This window comes from Malania oleifera, chromosome 3 (assembly GCF_029873635.1).
Source record: "Malania oleifera isolate guangnan ecotype guangnan chromosome 3, ASM2987363v1, whole genome shotgun sequence".
Taxonomy (NCBI): Eukaryota; Viridiplantae; Streptophyta; class Magnoliopsida; order Santalales; family Ximeniaceae; genus Malania; species Malania oleifera.
The window spans coordinates 76676316-76698047 of NC_080419.1; positions in this window are offsets into that span (position 1 = coordinate 76676316).

A 21732-nucleotide genomic window follows, 5' to 3' on the forward strand; every position below is an offset into this window, starting at 1 on the left:
TAAAATGACATTGTTATCCATAACAAGGCTAGACTACTAGCACAAGGTTTTAATCAAAAGGAAGGAATTATTTTTAAGGAAACCTATTCTCTAGTAGCTAGAATGGAAGTCATTCATATGTTACTTGCTTATGCTTCCTACAAAAATTTCAATTTCTATCAAATTGATGTGAAGAGTTCATTTCTAAATGGTTTCATAAATAAAGAAGTATATGTAGAACAACCCCTAGGTTTTGAAGATTTCCATTTTCCAAACCATGTATTCAAATTGTATAAAAACTTATATTGGTTAAAACATGCTCCTAGAGCTTGGTATGAGAGACTAAGTGACTTTCTGTTAGAAAATGAATTGTCGAGAGGAAAGATGGATAATACACTTTTTAACAAAACTCAAGCCAATGATATGCTTATCATTCAAATTTATGAATATGATATCATATTTGGTGCTACAAATAAGGATCTACGTAAAGAGTTAGTTCAATGCATGCAAGAAAATTTTGAGATGAGTAGGATGGGTGAACTTACATTTTTTCTTGGTCTTCAAATCAAGCAAGCCAAGAATGGCACTTTCATAAACCAATCTAAGTATATAAAAGACCTACTTAAGAAATTTTATATAGAAGATGGCAAGGTATTGGGAATACCAATGAGCACTTCCACTAATCTTTGATAAGGATAAGCAAGGGAAACCGGTAGATGTCAAGTACTACCGAGGCATGATTGGGAGTCCACTCTACTTAACTACCAGTAGACCAGATATCATGTTCAGCATTTGCATGCAAGCTAGATTTCAAGCCCCACCTAAGGAATCACATCAAATAGCCCTTAAAAGGGTTTTATGGTATTTTATTGGTACTATATACTTCGGTTTATGGTATCCAAAGGACACATTTTTTTGAAATAATTAGCTTCTCTAATGCGGACTATGTCGGGTGCAAAATTGATCACAAGAGTACAAGTGGTCTATGTCACTTCTTAGGACGTTCTCTGGTATCTCGGTTTTCCAAGTAACAGAGCCCAATGGCTTTGTCTACTGCTGAGGTTGAATATGTTACTACAAGCAGTTGTTGTGCTCAAGGCTTGTACATGAAGCAACAACTTAAAGACTACAAGCTGAATTATGGGTCTGTACCAATCAAGTGTGATAATACCAGTGCCATAAACAACTCTGAAAATTTGATATCACAATCAAGAACAAAGCACATAGATATAAGACATCACTTTCTTAAAGACAATGTGTACAAGGAGGACATGAATCTTAAATTTGTGAGCATGAATGAACAATGGACCGATATATTCACGAAACCCATTCAAGGAGATCTTTTCATTTTCATAAGATGCGAATTAGGCTTATTGCATGCTAGGGAAGTATTTTGAGAAGAATCATTAACTTAAGGATTTTGGGGTAATTTGGAAAATCGCAGGACATTCGGGTGACTGAAGGGTAAAGTTTAGTTGATTGAACCCATCTTAACTTGGTCGCTTAGAGGATTAAGTGCTTCGGGTGACAAAACATAGTAAAGCCAGTCAACTAAATGCTTTAGTCAATCAAGCGACTCATCCAGTCGATTGAACGCCTACTGTGTTATGGGTTTTAAAATTTCAAGATGCTCGGGCTATCGAACTGTTCGTTCAATTGACTGAATTGCATTGATATAAAAACTTAACTCATGAAAAACCCTAACTTTAGCCTCTTCAACTCCATAAACCCTATTTTAATCGCACCCAAAGGTGCATATTTACCTATTCTACCTCTCTACACTTTGATTTTGTTTCTTTAACTCATATCCAAGCTTCAAATCTCCACTTTCTTAGCTTTCCAAATCAAAAATAATGCCAAAAGAAAAAAGAGTTGCATACAAAACTCCCTCCTCAGGTCACGATGACACTGAGGTTATTCATCATTGGCTCTTGACTCTAGGGGCTAAAAAAATTTACAGTGAACATCTTTTTTCTTCAGAACCCATCTTAGGTAAGATTCTTGATATACCTTTTATGCAAGAATAATTTCAAATATTCTTTGAAGGTTTGTTGACCTAGGTTGGGATAGATTTGTAATGTATCAACCCCAAGGAGTATGTCTGAAATTAGTACTCCTATTTTAGGCCAACTTTGGATGGGATGCTAACAAATATACCACACAAGTCATGTCTAATTCCTTTATGCTCACTCCCAGCAACATTAATGCGAGGTTCCACCTTAGTAGTGGTGATTTTGAGTCTCCTAAAGTACAACCTAGCTGGGTAATGGAACATAACCTTACTCCTCAAGAATTTTTGCATCTTATGTTAGCGAAGCCAAATAATAATTATAAGCATACTCCTTTATACAAAAATCTCACTATGGAAGCCAAAATAATACACCTGAGCATCACTTATAACATCCTTCCTAGGACCAAGTGTAGGGATCACGTGTCCTACCTAAACTGCTTCATAATGTGGTGCTTATACACTGGAAAACATTTGGATCTTCCCTCTCTCATCATCAAGTGAATGATTGCAAAAGAGGAAACACATGGAGTCATTCTTCCTTATGGAGTGGCTCTTAACCTCATTTTTGTATATCTTGGCCTAGCACGTTCTACCACTTTATTCATTAAAGAAAAAATTCAAATAAATTCTCATCATCCACCATCAAACTAATGGGATATGAGATGGATAGAGTACTTGGGTGGATCCCTAAAAACCATCATCTTTCACATGCTGATGTGAATGTACGCATGGAATAGGAATGTGAAAATGCATGTTAGAATGATCCACACCATGAGTAGCCATCTGCTCAAGTTTGTACAACTATTGCTCCTTCTGATTATACATCCATTTTAGGAACTCTTCATCATCTTTGTAGGCATATGAACTTCCATACTAACTTCGCAACCTTCCACAAGAGACTTCAAAGGATTGAAAACCAACAGTATAGTGCTTCCTCGTCAAAAGGGAAAGCACCAATGGAAGCGAGCTTAAGTGAAGAAAAGGATGAAGATGAGGATGAGGAGGATGAGAGCTCATCTAGTGGAGATGATATCGATGAGGACTAGATGAGAGATTTACTAGCTATTAGAGAAAGCGATCTTTGAAGCATTTTGTATTTGATTGTGTTGTGATTGTCCTTATTTTTTGTTTTTGCCTTGTTCCATGGAAACAACTTATTTATGTATGGTTATTTTTATATACATGTGTTTTATTTGCAATCATTATAAGATCGATGTGAGAATACTTACTATGTATGCATGTTAACTAATGTATGTTGATTGTGATTTTCTACTGATTGTTTTATCTTTGTAAACTGCATGTTGGTTGTTGGCAAATATATGTTTGCTATAGCTGTCTATTTGCATGGTTGTGCTACAATGCAAATTTCTTGTTGAAATTCTTTTTGCTGATGTCCAAAGGGGGAGAATAATCACAAATTGAACTATTATTTTGAAGATAGAGGAGAATCATAGTAAAATGAAAATTTTCAATAATAGAAAAATGGGGGAGAGTAATAGCGAGAGTAATAGCAAGATGAAATTTTTCATAAAATACCTTTTTGAATTTCAAGTAAAAAGTAGGAGAATTTTTTAGAGAATTTAATCACAATTGAGCTTAAACGAATGTTTTTATGTTGATCATCTTTTAAGTTTATGCTTATTATGAGGGAGAGTCTTATCAACGTTGCCTTATTTTGCTCCTTGTTTGTCATCATAAAAAAGGGGGAGATTATTGGCCTAGCAAGGCTTGATCCCATTCTGATAATGACAAACAAAGGCATCTAATTGTGCTATCAAGTATATTTATAGGTATTCTAGTTTAAAAGCACAATGAAAGATGAATAATAGAGAAGCCATGAAGAAAACAAGTAAATCATAGATGGCTATTGAAGAAAATATTGGATGAAAATAAAGCTTAAGGATATAAAGATCTAGATAGTTTATAATAACTGTTGTAAACTAGGTCTTATGTAAGTACTTCTCAATTCATCTTTGTTTTCAATTCTTGGAAAATATTTTTACAAAGTCCAAATAATATTTCAAAAGGATAAAAATCAATTTTGGAATAAAAAAGATAAAGGAATATTTAGTTTCAACATGTTCAGGCGCGTGAGGCAAGTGCTCAGTTGACCGAATATAGGAGCCTAAACAAACTGGTCTGTCATTAGAGAGTTCAGGCAACCAAACCAATGGTTCTGTTGACTGAATGGCTAATGCCATTGTTAAAGTTACAGACAGTGTTGGTTCGGGTGACCGAACTACATGTTTAGTTGACCAAACATGTTCGGGCAACCGAACGTAGAGTTCAGTCGACCGAAAGGCTACAGCTAGTTTGGAACATTCACAATTTAAATTGGTTCGGGTGATCGAACTACCAGTTCAATCGACCAAAGCGTGCAATAAAATTCACGCATGGCTGAAAATATTTTCGATTTCGAAAGATAATGTTACCAAAACTTGCACAAATGGTTAGATTTCATAACTTGCTCTTTATAGCTAACCATTATCATGTTAGGGTAACAAGAAAGCAAGCAAAGACATTGATTTTACATTGAATTTTTTTTTTTTTTTGTGCCATTACTTTGCTGAAACTGATTTTATGGTTTATAATTTCAAGTTCTAAGCTTTCAAACCTAGAAAACTAATTCAATCTTCTAGAGCTTCTTAGAAAAATATTTTTTGAGAGTATTATAATTTTTATTTTGTACAAATATGTTATAGTTATAGAGTTTTTCATTATTCAAAATCAATTCTTGATTTCCTCACAAACTGATGGTTCTGGTCGTGAATCATTGACAAGTGAGAGGATTGTTCTTTCTTGAGAGGTGTCTCTGCCTATTGAAGGAGAGAGGTGTCTCCACATACTGAAGGAGAGAGGTGTCTCCACCTATTGAATGGAAGGATTAGTGAATCCTCAGAGCGAGTTGCCTAAGGCAATGATGTAGGCACGGTTGCCGAACCTTGTAAAAAATACTATTCTCACTCTCTCCCTTATCTCTTTTACTTTTCAAGCATACTTATATTGAAATATGTCTACTATGAATGATTTACTTTGAGTTGTGAATGTTGTGAATGATTTGAATACTCTTCTTGATCTAGATTTGTCGTAGTTACGAATATAAATATTGTGATTTAGCTACTAGAAATAGTATTGTATTGGTTCATTATTTATTCAAGTTATTGTATAAATTATTTGGTGGCTGAGCAAAATTTTGCTAATATTGATCTAATGCATACATTGTTAATAAGGCATAGTTGATTACATATTTATATATAAGTTTAGGTTCTCCCATATTTAGGAATATTGATATTGGTATACTAGTTCGCTGAAAAATATTTCTATGGTGATTAAGGTATTTAGATCACTTATGAAAAACAAATTAAGATAGATTAAATTTCTACATTAAATACTAAAATACTCAATCCACCCCCCCCCCCTTTGGGATTGCAACTTAACTTTCATCAAGTTTATGTTTTCAATTTCTCCTAAGGTGCTTATATTCGCCAAGGTGGAGGATTGTTGTGATATATGGCACACATATTGAGTGAAAGGCATGCACAAAGACAAAACATGATGGAAATTAAGATGCTAGTGTCAACAGGGGAAACCATTGACGGAATCCCTATTACTGTCAACGGTTTCGCCCAGTTTCAAAGAGATTTTGCTCTTTGTCAAAAATTGTCGACGGTATGTCTACAAACCATCGCCGATTTGGCTTGGGAACCCAATGCAGATTTTCAAATTTTGAATAGGGATGTTAAGTTGGTTGAAGTTTGGAGGAAAGCCTCTTAGAACTTTATTTATTCATTGTTTATGATGTATTTGTATGGTTGTAAGTGTCTTTGACACAAGATTGTAAGGAAAATTGTTGATTGCTCCTATAGATGTAGGCATTGCCGAACCACGTAATTCGTCATGTCTCTACTATTGCTTTCATTATAGTCATTGTAATTGTCAATTTTGTATATTTGACCATTGAGTGTTGCATCTGTTTGATCCTATATTCCACTGTGCAATTCAATTTACACAACAAGAAAAATATTTAAAAATTGGCCAAAGACTAGGCATTTCAATTTACTAGTTGACCGCCTGCAGAGGTCAATTAATAGCCTTCAATAGCCTAATGATTATTTTTATTTCAAATAAAATAAGGGGTCTGTTAGCATTGGTGTATTCCCAAGAGGGGGGTATATTAGGTATTTAAAATTTATTTTTAGGTTTAGCTAATCCAGTAGTATATCCACAACCTAGGGTCTATCTATATAGGTTCGAATGCATAAATAAATAAAATGTGCAAAAATTACTTCATGTGCAGCATTCACAATATAACATACACGTGCGGTAAATAAATTATGAAAAAATAAAAATGCACACACGTTATGTTATCGGGGTTCGGCCAACTCTGCCTACATTCCCACCTCTAGCTCGTAAGCCCAAGGATTCCACTAATGCTCACTTAACGGGTGGAGCAGCACCGGTTACAATAGTGTCAATTAGCGGGGTTGACCTCAACTTTCACCTTACCAGGATGGTGCACCTACCTTCCTTAACTGGAACAAAGCCAATCCAGGACTATTTAATAAGGTTAGTCTCCCTCTTCAGGTCCACACCTGGAATACAACAGATATGAAAATTTTCGTACACATAAATGCTTCTTAACTAAGCAGACTTTGTGCCGATTCAGCACAAGCATTAATCAATGCACACCAATCATGTAGGAATTATAAGCTCAATGGTGTTTATGTGCAATCAACACTCAAAGTTATGTTTATAGTCAATGAAGCGCAAGAGTATATCAACAAGCTAATCTTTTGAACTAAGCAAAGATAAAATCTCAATCTTACTTTTGGGTTTCAAAAATTTAAACTAATAGCAATTTAGAATATCTCAAAAAAAAAAAAAAAAAATGGTTTTCTCAATATCAATGCATGAAGAGATATTCAACTCAAAGCTTGTAAAATATTTTTGCACACAAAAATATAAGCCTACTGAATCTTGCAATCCAAATGCAAAGACCCACTTAGTTGTAGGAATTCTTCCCAACCAAAGATTTATTGACAAAATCAAGGGCAAAAATTCTTTGCTCAACCCTTAAATAAAAATCACAAGCACAAATGCAAGTGAGGGTATCTAGCAATTTAGAATGATGAATAAAACACTCACAATAATGGATTTCTCAAAGGAAGTAGTATAGTATGAGTGTATGAGGTTTGTATAGAAAAATAAGGCTTTGGATTTTTTAGAGAATTTTTTGCCTAATCTTTTTGCTAATCCTTGCTAATATAAGCAAAGGAGCCCCTGTCTATAGAGAATGACAAAACTATGATCATTGGGGACACTAGGGTAATTCTTAAAATTGTTTTGAAAGTGTTTAGAAAAATTAACCCTATTTAACCTATTTTACCTCGGTTAAAAAATAAAACAACCCTAGAGTTTTGGGTGCCCGAACAGACACAGTGCAAAAAGGTGCTTTTGAAGTTCAGTCGCCTGGGCATGGGGTTGGTTTGCTTAACCAAGGTGATTTCCACACTGTCTGAGATTCGGGTGTCCGGTCTGAAGTTTGGTTAACCAAACTCATGTGCTCGGTCACCTGATGATGATTTGAATGCTAAGGTTTGGGCTGCCGAGTTGGTGGGAAGAGTTAAAAATAAGGTTCGGTTGCCCCTAGACGGTACACTTAAAATGGTTTGGTCGCCCGAAACCCAGGTCAACAAGTTGACTCATCAAGGGTTTGGTCACCCGAGGTCTTTTGAACACTTGGAGTTCGGTCATCTGAAGGCTCATAATTTTTACCCATAAGTCCATTTTCACTTTAATTAATTCCCCTGATATTATATATGCTATTGGGGATTGTCTTACGTGTATGTGCAAGGACCTAAGGTTATTCTAAGGTCTTTTAAGGACACCAAAAAAATCCGACGTCAATCGACCTTATCCCTAAGGCCAATTTATGGTCTTGAGCTTATAAGATCCTATCATGCATGATATGCATGTTATTACAGACCGATAGATAGTAAATATTACAGACTCAAATTAAACATGATATGAATTACAACACAAAATAAATCTTCTCGGTCTTTAGTCTTCAAGTCTTCATGTGCGAATAAATGATCTTGCTAATATAATATGCACACAAGCTTGACAGACATTAAATACCAAAGTGTTTATCATAATCAAAATAGGGTATGACCTATAGGGTCAACAGGGTTAACCATTTGTATGCCCAACTTTTGCAGAAATGCAAATTTATCCAATTTTGACCAATTATTTTTTCAAAATTTCTAAACAAAAACAACTCTAACATCATTAGATGACATTATTTAATCAAATAAATGCAAATGACATATACAAAAACAAACATTAACATCACATGCATCTATGCACGCTTTTCATACGAAACCCAAACCAAGTTGTAAATGAAAGGAAGGGGAAGGGGACTTATCTTTTGGTGTTGTACTCAAAGTATAGAAGTGGGGTTACACTCACAATGCACACCCCCACCCCCCCATGTATCTTCTCAAAGATAGCAATAAGAGACAAGGTCCTCTTCACAAACTTTATACGTTTCTCCTTTTTCTCAAATGGAAAACAATGCACGAAATTCTCTTTAAGCACTCTCCTTACCCCCACTTGGATATGCCTCAAAATCTTTCCCAAGCGATTATTTGGATGGAAAAAAAAAAATACTTCGAATTTGAATTTCAAAATTTCAAATTCAAATTACCAATCACTAACCTACGTCAACAAACTACCAACTTCTCTTCTTCTTTTTTTCCCGACATGTGACAACTTGTAGGACAATTGGCATACCTAGATCCATTTGGCCAATAAAATGAAAATAACTTAAATTTTTTTTAATTTGAATGGGATGGTTGACCACTTGCAGACGTTAGTTAACTACTATCAAATGGCACAAAACTAATGAAGGAGAAAGGGTTAGTCAATTGTCACAAAGTGGTTGATCGACCACCTTGTGATGTAATTTTTTCTTTGTTTTTAGCTTAATTTTCACACTCATTCAGGTCTTGTTATTTTTATTGGTTAAAAAATGACTATCAGTAATAGCACATTTAAGTTTTTGGCTTTAGTAATTATAGCAATCTTGGATTCCCATTTTTAGATAAATTATTTCTAATTTTCTTAATCATTTCATTAGTTGGAAAGACCTTACTAAGCACTTTAATAGGGTTAATATAGTGGTGAATCTATTGTGTACACCAATAATTGTCTAAGGTTAAGATATTGGTTAGTATATTATATATATCAATCACTACAAAAAATCAGGGTATTAGTGAAGGATCAAATCCGTCACTAATAGTATTAGTGACGTTTTTATAAGTATTAGTGACGGTTTTAAATTAGTTGCTATATCTATGGTTAATATTAACTATTAGTGATGAATTTGAAATTTGTCACCAATAATACAGTATTAGTGACAGATTATAACCATCACTAAAACTCAATACCATCGCTATAAATTCTACATCAGCTTTGCTCAAATTCGTCACTAATAGTTCAGTATTAGAGAAGGATTCAAATTCGTCGCTAATAGTAGGGTGTTGACTCTATGAGTCCAATCTGGTTTTGATAATGACAAGTCATTTGGTATTTGATCTATGCATTGAGATTATGAATATGAACTATATTAAGTATGCACGGAAGGATAACAAGTCATGGAAGCCATAAATAATAAAGTATACACAAATTGACAGATCCATGGAACTCAAAGAGTACATGAGTTAAGTTGCAAGCACCAAGTTCAAGATTGTCATAGGAATTGGTATTTAGAACTCATGTATTTACATTTTCATATGATCTAATTTGAAGCTCAACATATACCTTAGAATGACCTTAGGACTCATGCATTTCATGAACATCATTAGGGGACATTCATGGAGATATAAATATTTTTAAAACCCTGAAATATATTTTTATAAAAGAGCCAGGAAAGTGGGAAAACAGAATTTTAATTTAGAAAGAAAAAATTTAGGAAATAGCCACTTCGGTAGCCTGAACTCAACCTCAATCACCTAAAGAATTTGTTCATTAACCTGAAGATTAAGTTTAGTCACCTGAAGAATTAATGGTGAAACACAGAATTTGGCTGAGGAACTTTGATCGCTTGAATATGTGACTTTAGTCTCTTGAAGTTGTCACTTCAGGATCCTGAACCTGTATTCAAGTTGATTTTTTTCAAAGCACTAAGGAACTTCAATCGCCTGGGCTTCGACCTCAATCGCCTGAACTTGTGGGAAAACTTAAAAATTTATTTTTTATTAAGAGAACTCACGAGATATTTTTTAATCCAACGGTCAAATTTGATTCTAAGGGTTAAGCACCTATATATTGAACATCTAAACCCTAGAGCATTGGCTAAGAAAAATGAGAAAGAAGAGAACATCTTGTTGAAAATAGAATTGGGAAACTTGAACCTCTTGATATACGATTGCTTGCACTTCAACTTACAATCATCAAGCTTGTGCAAATCAACTCGGAAAAATCAAAGGGGATCTATTCACACATCTATATTTCAACTTGGTATTGAGGTTTGGTAAATCCGTTTAATGTTTTTCAAGAGTCTCTTACATCATCATCTATTATTGAATATCATTAGAGAGTTTGATCTTGAGTGTTCCTAACTATATTGAGATTTTTCTTGACAAGTGTGTTACTTGAGAAAGTTATTTTGCCATTAATATATATATTTTTCAAAGAACTTCTCGTGTCAAAATCTATTGTTGAAATAGGCTAAGTTATAGATAGTGAGTACACTTTCATATGGATTATTTAGACAATCTCACTACTTGATAAAGGGTTTTATCATTGATTAAATAGACTTTATTCAAGTGTGTGTTATGTTAAAGGATCTATATTTTAGATATATTAACACTTGATTAAATATCTTTGGTATTTATAAATATTCATTTTATTGAGGGATATTTTTTGGAAAAACAATATATTCAGTGTGTGATCTTTGAAAATCATATTATATATGTGTATGTATTTTCTTATTACAAATATCATTGTGTGTTTGAATATTTGAAACAAAGTTTTTGAATAAGTTCACATTAGATATATTTGTATATTTTTACAAAGTGAACTAGAACCCTAATATTCTCCAAAGTATTTAAATATAACATTACTTGGGAGTTTTGGTTAGAAGAGAAATTGCATATAGAAGCATAATCATTCATAAATGATTATATCATTTCATACATTCTGAACTTGAAGTTTTATCATATGTTTATATATTAGGAATTTGAATTGTAATCACAAGCTTTGTTGGAAGTAACTTTAAGTGTTTTACAGATTTTATTGTATTCATGGCTCAGGTTGTGAACCAGGTGTGAGGAGAGAGTTGTATCTCTTGTATGCAGCGGAGTAGGAGGAAGTTGTACCTCTTGTAAGTAGCGGATTGTAAGGGAAGGTCGGTCCCAATTTAAGGAGCAGGGATTATAGTGGAATCCTTGAATGGGTTGCTCAAGGCGAGGACGTAGGCCGAGTTGGCTAAACCTCATAAAAACTGTGTTTGCATTCTCTCTTCTCTTATCTTTTTAATTTCTATAACGCACATCACTACTTTCATTGCATGTATGATTGTTGAATAATCTCACACAAACTTGATAAGTAATTGGTTTAATTTAGACATAGGGACTAAGTGGTGAATAAGTTTCAGAGAATTTTTAAAATACCCAATTCACCCCTCCCCCTCTTAGGATTACACTTAAATCAACATTTGGTATCTGATCGGGTTTACATATACTTAGTAGTTTATTTGTAAAAAGATCTCATGGTACATATCAGTGTAACTCCATTCGGTGTGGGACACTCATTCACTAGACCACCAATTTTCTGTGGTGTGAATTATACCTATTGGAAACGTAGGATGAGCATATACCAATTGAATGTAGATTGGAAGGTATGGTAAATAGTCACTAAGGGAAATCATGTTCCCATGAAAGTAATTGACAAGATTAATGTACTTGAAATTGAAGATGAGTATACATAGGAAGATTGGAAATTAGTACAAATCAATGCTACTGCCATGAACTTGTTTTTTTTTTTGTGCATTAGATGTAAATGAATTTAATATGGTAATGGCATGTAACTCGGGTAAAGAAATTTGGGAAAAATTAGAGGTTACATATGAAGGCACTAAGGAAGTAAAAGACAGTAGAATAGACATGCTCACCAGTGAATATGAAGCATTTAAAATGACAACTGATGAATCTATACAATCCATGTACACTAGATTCACACACATCATAAATTCTTTAAATGCACTTGGAAAAACTTACCCTACTTATGAGTTGATTAGGAAAATACTCAGGGGACTGCCTTCAGTATGGGAAGCGAAAGCTATGACTATAGAAGAAGGGAGAAATCTATAAAAGATGGCGGTTGACGAAGTCATTGGATCGCTCATTACCTATGAGCTTGCAATAAATGAGAGGAAAAATGAGCAGAATAAGACAAAAAAAAAAAAAAAAAAAAAACCACAGCACTTAAGGCAACATCTCACAACTTTAGTGAGGGAAGTGACTCAGAATCAGATGACAACATAGCCTTGCTAGCAAAGAAGTTCATGAAGTCCTTGAAAAAGAATAAGAATTTCAACAAAAAACTCTAGAACTCAAAATCAGAAATAGGAGAGTCAAGCATGAAGGAAAAGAAGGAAGATCCTCCAACATGCCGCAACTTTCAAGAGGTTGGACACATCAAGCCTGAGAGTCCTAAACTAGTGAAAGCCTCAAAGAAAAAGAAGAAGGACTTGAAAGTCAGTTGGGATACACACAGCACTAGTTGTTCAGAATCTGAATCCAGCAACGACGAGATTGCCAATCTGTGTGTAATGCCACATGATGACCGTGAGGTACAATCATCATTTTCATCATTTTCGTATTATTCTAGTGATTCTAAAAATGGAAATGACATGATTTCATATGATGAACTGAAACAAGAATATTTGTACTTTGTTAAAATGCTTGAGAAGAAAAAAAAGAAAATTTCTGAATTGAAAAGTAAAGTCAAAGAACTTTCAAACTTAGTTGAACGACAAAATGAATCTCATGCAACTTTCATAAAAGACAAAGATTTGAAAATTAAGGAATTAGAAAAGAATTTGAAAGATAAATCTGAGATTATTTTCAAATTCACTGAAGAACAAAATAATTTTGAAAAGCTCCTAGGAAGTCAAAGAAATTTCCTAGAAAATGAAGGTGTTGATTTTAATAGAAAAGAAAATGTAAAACAAAGACCTTTTCACATGGGATATTTTCCAACTAAGGATTACCATAGACATATTACATGTTTTAAATGTAAAAGGTTGGGTCACATAAAATTTGACTATCCTTTCAAAAATAAAGATGTTAAAATTAACAAAGTATGGAAGGTAAAAGGAGAATCTAGCACTAACCCCCCTGGACCCAAGAAAATATGAGTACCAATAGTTGTCTGATTGTGTCTTGCTGATATGCTTAAGATCAACATCCTCAAAAGACAGATGGTATATGGATAGTGGATGCTCACATCACCTGACCGGGGATAAAGCGAAGTTTACATCCATCACACCTAAGGATGATGGATTTGTCACTTTTGGAGATAACATTAAGGGAAGGATCACAAAAGTAGGTAAAGTTGGTAATGAGTCATCATTAATTATTGATGATGTTTTATTGGTTGAGGGTTTAAAGAAAAACTTATTGAGTATGAGCCAACTATGTGATAAAGCTTACAAAGTGTCTTTTGAACATGACAAATGCATAGTAGAACACAAAACTGATAATAAGATATTGTTCACTGCTAAGCATCATGAAAACGTTTATACCACCAGCTTTGATAACTTAACATCACAGAGTGTGACATGCTTCTCTACTATAAATGAAATAAGTTGGATTTGGCATGGGAGACTAGGACATGCAAACATGGATTTAATATCTAAACTAGTTAAGGGAGACTTAGTTAAAGGATTGCCTAAGAAAAAATTTTTCAAAAATAAAATTTGTGAGGTCTGACAACTAGGAAAACAAGCAAGAACAAGCTTTAAGAAGAAGAAAGAAATCTCCACTACTAGGCCACTCCAAATGCTACACTTAGACTTATTTGGTCCAAACCCTATTCAGAGTTTAGGAGGAAAATCATACGCATTCGTAATAGTTGATGATTATTCAAGATATACATGGGTCTTATTCTTAAGTAACAGAGATGAAGCATGTGAACAATTCATAAACCTGTGTAGGAAAATTCAAAATGAAAAGGGATATACTATCACCAAAATTCGAAGTGATAGGGGTAAAGAATTTAAAAATCAAGGCATGTAAGACTATTGCAATTCATTAGGAATTTCCCATAACTTTTTAGCCCCTAAAACATCACAACAGAATGGTGTAGTTGAAAGGAAGAATAGTTATATAAATGAAATGGCTAGAACTATGCTTAACGAACATAAATTACCTAAGTAATTCTGGGTTGAGGCAGTGAATACCACCTGCTATGTTCTAAACAGAGTATTGATTAGACCATCTCTTAATAAAACCCCGTATGAGTTATGGAATGGCCATAGACCAAACATATCATATTTTCATGTCTTTGCCTTTAAATTTTTTGTGCTTTGAGACAATAAACACCTACGAAAGTTTGATATGAAAACAAATGAAGGTATCTTCTGAGGGTATGCCTTAGATAGTAAAGCCTATAAAGTATATAACAAACGAACATTGATGGTTATATAATCTATTCATGTTGTGTTCAATGAGTCAAATCCCTTCTCCAAAAGACCCGATGAAGATGAAATTGAAATAAACAATGAATTTGAAGAACTATCCATTAAAGATGATTCAAGAAAGAAAAATAAAACTAAGGAACCCGTTGGCCTTACAAGGCTTAAAATCTTGTCATCTTGTTTTGATACTAACAAACAAGTGAAATTTACTGTATTTGTGTTAGTAATGATATTTAAAGGCTCATATATGAGAAAGCAAGGTGAAAGTGCTCACAAGGATCAAATGAAACTTAAAAGAGTCAAAGCATGGATCTAAAGATGATATATGAAACCTTGAAGAATATGAGGACATGAATGAGTTGTTGAAAGCCAAGACATATTAAAGTCAAAAGAGCCAAAGAAAGGCAAAGTGAGAAAGCTCAAAGAATATGAAAGCTTGAAGAAAATATTGACTTAATCCAAGGACAAAGTATGAAGACTCAAGAACTTAGAATGTTAATATCTTAGAAGTTTCATGTAAGTGCTTTAATGTTTAAAATATCATTTGAAATATTTTGAAACTCTTAGGTTAATTTATTAGACCTATATACCTTTTAAAATACCTGCAAAATATTTTTACAAGGTCAAAAATTATTTTAAAAAGGTTAGAATCATTTTTGGGATAAAAAGCACCAAAAAGAGTTTTCCCAAATGTTGTCAGTTTTTATACATCCGCATTGAGGTGAATGTTTCTTTATCAAAAACTCATTATTTTAAACAGTTGTCAACATAAAAGTTGTATTATTTTTTCTTATATTTCTTTTGACACCAAGAACACATAATTTGAAGTTATACAACAAAAGTTGTGGCCAAAACACTGAAGCAGGGTTACTGTTGTCAAACATTTGAACACTGTTCAACGGGAAATTTTTTTAAATTCTAATATTTTAAAATATAGCCGTTTGAGCTCCAAACTTTCTAAAAACTTGGGAAACTCTCTAAGGAAACTTTAGCAACATGGAAACAAGTTTGAAAGCCTATAAATATATGGTTTTGCAAATCAAAATACATCCAAGAATTGAAAAATCTACTTGTAAAGCTGAAAGCACTCTTGTTCTTCCAAAGTTCTCTTGTTCACTCATTGCAAAACCCTTTTGCTGAGATATTCTGAAGTGCTAATCCTTCCTCTGAATTTCTACTGCTAATCCTCATCTAAGAAGGATATTGGTGAATTCTACACTTGAGCTTTATTGTATTTCATATGGATATTTTACATTCAAGTATATAGTACTGAAATTGTACTAACTTGCTCTTTAAGAGAGTATACTTGTACGCAGATCTTATTTTGTATTTCTTGTAGTTCTTTGATGTTCCAAGGATTGTTTGGATCATTGGCTAAGCAAGGGGATATTGCTTAGAGAGGCGGGCTCTAGCCTAAAGGAGTGACCGAACGAGAGAATATCGTTTGGAGAAGGCGGGCTCTAGCCTTAACCAAGGAGGTTGTAAAGGTTTGTTCCACCCGTCAATGGAACGAGTTCAGTGAATCCTTTGGTGGTTTGCCGAGGGCGAGGACGTAGGCTGGGTATAAGCCGAATCTCGTAAAAATCTCCGTCTTATTCTCTTTTTCCCTTACTCTTTATTTTCAGAATATTTAAACTACGTGGATGGTTTATTTGATAATCATATATACTACGTAATATTTGGAAATCAAACAAACTTAAGGTTTAATTTTGATTTGGGTTGCGGAAACTGAAAGGGAGTACGTTGGTTACACCATATCTTGCGGAAACCTTACAGGAGTACATTACTTCGTTAACATCCCAAAGATAAATTTACCAAGAGTTTATTTGAGTTCTAAATATTTGCAAAAAGTGATTTGATTCATCTATACAGAGCTTTACATCAGCAAGCATAAATTCTCATTCACTACAGGGCTTGGTTCAAATTTGGAAAATATAAACAAACAACCATCTTGAATTGTTATATTACATAAGTGTTGTGTATTGGCTTGTTTGTTTACTTTATAATTTTAGTTGATTGGTTTTGTTGAATGATTGGATGTTTGTATGGTTAAAAATTAAGTAAAGAAACTAAGTTCTTGAGTGCTTAACAAATTAAACAAATTAGTCACGAATTGGTTAAAAGAAATAAAATAAGTTTAAGAATTCTAAAAAGGAATTAAAAGAAATTTTAAAAACCAATTCATCTCCCCTCTTGGGAAGCTATTCCTAATTTCAGAATCATCCACTGAAACTAATCAAATTGAAAATTAGGTTAATGAACCACCTAGAGAATGGAAGTACATAAAGAATCATCCCATTGATCAAATAATAGGTGAATATTACGTGGAGTAGGCACTCGATCCTCTTTTAGGAATATGATTAGTTATTTTGCTTTTTTATCTCAAGAAGAACCTAGGAATGTGAGTGAAGCTATAGAGGATGAATCATGGGTGTTGTCCATGCAAGAATAGCTAAACACGTTTGAGAGAAACAAAGTATGGACATTAGTTCCTAGACCTAAGGATAAGTCAATCATTGGAACAAAATGGATATATAAGAATAAGAAAGATGAACATGGTATAGTTGTGAGAAATAAAGCTAGACTAGTAGCTCAGGGATATAACCAGGAAAAAGGTATAGATTTTGAAAAAATCTTTGCACCTATAGCTAGAATGGAAGTCATTCGAATGCTTTTAGCATATGCAGCTTTTAAGGATTTCAAATTATATCAAATGGATATCAAGAGCGCATTTTTAAATGGCTACATAAGTGAAGAAGTGTATGTAAAATAGCCCCCAGGCTTTGAAAACCATAAGAGTCCAGATCGCGTATATAGACTGACAAAAGTCCTGTATGGTTTAAAGCAAGCTCCTGGAGCTTAGTAAGAAAGGCTAAGCGGTTTCTTATTAGAAAATAGATTTACAAGAGGAAAGATTTGTTGATTTAGGTGTAATCCCAAGAGGGGCAGTGAATTGGGTATTTTAAAAATTCTTTGAAACTTATTTACTAATCAATCCCTATTTCTATGTTTAACTAATTAATAGCTGGAATTTGATACTGATTTTAATTACTAAATCAATGAATTCCTTTTTACCCAATTAAGTGCGTGTAAAGTTATTCAATATATACAAGCAAACTGGAAATTGAAATACGATGGGAAAAATAAAAAGGATAAGGGAAGAGAGAATGCAACCACAATTTTACGAGGTTCAACCAACCTGGTCTACGTCCTCGCCTTAAGCGACCCACTCAAGGATTCCACTAAAATTCCTGCTCCTTAAATTGGGATGGAGCTTCCCTTACAATCCACTACTTACAAGAGGTACACCTCCCTCCTAATCTGCTACTTACAAGAGATACAGCTCTCTCCTCAACCCCGGTTCACAAACCGAACCTTGAATACAATTTAATCTGCAAACACTCTATGTTGCTTCTAATAAAGCTAGTGAGTACAATTCAAAGTCCTAGTACATAATCATATGATAAAACTTGAAGCTCGGTATGAATGAAATGATAACATCGTTTTATGAATGATATGCTTCAACACACAATTTCCCTTTTCATCAAAACTCCGAAGTAATGATATATTTTAAATGTTTTGGAGAATTTAGGGTTCAAGTTCACTTCGCGAAAATGCACAATTATATTCTATGTGAACTTATTCAAAAACTTTATCTTGAATATTAGACCAATCAAGATCAAAATGCTTTCGCTCAAATCTTCAATCATAACACGATCTTTGTAATATGCAAATATATATATGATATGTATACCAAAGATCAAAAATCAAAGTGATCTACTTCAGAAAATATCCTTCGACAATATATGTATTTAAGAACTCCAAGGATATCTGATCAAGTGGATTTGTACTATTAAAAGTATCGAGTCTTTGAATGGAAAAACTCACTTCAACCTAAAATATTTAATCAATAGCTAAAGTTATTTTCAAGTGTTAATCTTATCAAAGTGATTTTATATATATATATATATATATATATATATGCACACTCAAGATCAACCTCTTAATAATTAATCAAAAATAGATTTTGCAATAATAAGCTCTATGAACAATATATATATATATATATATATACTCTTGAATCAAAAACCAATCAACCACTAGACAAGAAAACTTTCTCAAGTAATGATCTTGTCAAAAGAAATTTTTATATGTATGTGCACATTCAAGATCAAACTTTTCTAACAATATTCAATAACAAGTGATGGGATGAGTAACTCTTGAAAATATTAACTTAAATGATCAAATCTCAATTCTAGAATGAAAAAGAAGATTAGCAAACGAGTTCCCTTCAAGATTCTAAGTTGATTTACCCAAGCTCGATGAGTAGAAGTTGAAGTGTAGGCAATCGTATAGCAATAAGAGCTAGTTTCTCAATATTCTTTCAATGAGATGTGTTCTTCTCTTCTTGTGTGTCTTTGCTATATTCTAGGGTTTAGATATTCAATATTTATAGTGTCTCGCCCTTAGGATTGATCTCAACCATTGGATCAAAGAAAAAGCTCGCGAGTTCTATTAATAAAAATCTGAATTTTAAATTTTCCCGCGACTTCATGCTACTAAAGTTGAAGTTCAGGCACCTAAAGTGACTTCAGGTGCCTGAAGTTGACTTTAGGCTACTGAAGTGCCTCGGCTAGGTTTTGTTTCACCATTAATTCTTCAGGCTACCGAACTTAATCTTCAAGCTACCGAAGAAATTCTTCAGGCAACTGAAGTTGAGTTCAATATACCAAAGTGCCCTTTTTCTCAATTTTTCTTTTCTAATTTAAAAATCTACTTTGCTCTCTTTCTTGGGTCTTTTATAAAACATATTTTCCATTATTTTAAAATTATTCTAAGTCCATGAAAGTCCCCTAATGATATACATAAAATACATGAATCCTAAATTCATTCTAACTTATGTTGAGTCTTAAATTAAATCATACGACAATGTAAATACATAAGTTCTAAATACCAATTCCCAAGATGTTCTTGAACTTTGCTGCTTGCATCTTGATTCTTGTACTCTTTGATTTCCATGGAGCTTGCCGAAATGTGTCAGCTTTACTTTATGGCTTCCATGACTCGTTATCTTTCCGTGCATGCTTTATATAGGTCCTGTTCACAAACTCAATGCACAGATCAAATACAAGTGTTTTGTCACTATCAAAACCGGATTGGACTCGTAGAGTCAAAAATCTCCCTCTTTTTAATGATGAGAAATGCACTAGCAAAAATATATGTAATGGGTTATGCCAAACAACGCTCCCCCTCAATTAATGCATTAAATATTCAATAAATGACAATATGCTCATGTTCATACACAAGTGTTTAGCCTGAATCCAAATGAAATATGAAATATGCTCATAATAAATATGCTCATGATGTTTGAACCATGACATTAACAACAGTTTCTCCACCTTCGTATATCTCATCCTTTGCATAACATCAATAACAGTTTTTGCTCATTCTCCTTTGCTTTTGATTTGTTTTTATTATTTTTGCTCCCGATTTTTCTCCCCTTTTTGACATCAACAAAAAGGTGTATAATAGTAAGTCATGAATGGACCTACCTTTATGTTCTTCTCCCCCTTTGAAATCTTAAGGTTTTAATCTTGTTCAACCATTAGATTTTTTACAGACTTTACTTCTCCCCTTTTTACATCAACCATCTCCTTTGCTAATGCATAATTTTTAACGATTATGTGAGGATACCAAATATTGATTGATGTGGTATAAAATGTGAACTGATGTTATATCAAATGAGAACCAATGTTAATTGATTTGATACCAAATGTGAATTAATGCAGAACTAAATGTTGATTGATTTGATACCAAGTGATTACATCTTAAGTGAAGTTGCTCCCCTTGAATTATGTTATCTAATATAATTCTAGCCAACCATGTTTATTTTAGCTCAAAAAAGTATCTCTTATGTTTTATTCATTTAAGCTCATACACATAGTAGCTTATGCAATTAAAAAATCTCTCCCCCTTTAGTGCTCATCCAAAAATTTACCCTAGTACATATCTCTCACCTTTTGGATTCTCAAGGCAAATTTTGCTATAGATATTTGCTTTAGGTACATTCCAAAAAAAATTATGGCCAGAAAGACTAACCATACAGATCCTAATTTTATCAATGCATTTCAAAACAAGGTCGTGTGGTTAACTCAAGCAATTTTCGGCAATGCAATATATTTTTCATTTTGCATATTCAACAGAATCATCATAATTGAGTGCATGCTACAGAAAGTTCACTGCACATCTAAGCATAATGAGATAGGAAATCATTTCGAGATGCTCCCCCTATGAATTTTAATACTTACGTAAATGAAATGAAATGTTAATACTTATCGAAGATTTATGTCACTACTAGTTCAAAGCCATATAAGTAGTCATTGTAAAATATTTTGACCAACTATAGTGATCCTATGATGCACATGCTTTCGTTATGCTTTTTATCTAGGAATGGAGCTCAGCTCCCCTAAGTATTTTCAAGCATGCAACTAATTTAGTTCAGTATAAAAAAACTCATTTTAGTTAACATGTTGTATCACATATGCACACAAGAATTTACACATATTATTCATGATTTGATACCATATGTAAACACAAAGTATGATACTAAATGTGCTTATGCTTATGTTTCAGAGCCATAGAATTTTCAAGTTAATTTTCTCCCCTTCAGTTTTGCACTTATCATGCTTTTATATCTTTTGCATGTAATCATTCTTCACTAGTTTAATCGAGTGTTCTACGATTTTGAATGATTTATACTTGACTTTACCAGCTTTAGATTAGAAAACTAAAAAGTCATAAACCATTTTACTTCAGAGTCATAAGCCTATACTGCTTCTTTTCTTATGGATCTTAATGCACACGTTTCCTAGTCATTTGCATTATCATATAGATTGAAACCTATAGAATATGGCTTAGCCATTTGACACATTAAAACACTTCTAATAGATTTGACTTGAAGTTTGAGAGCTTGTGAAGTGAGATTTTGCAAATACTCTTAACAGTTTAATTATCATTAAGTTTGGAAGAATATTCATGG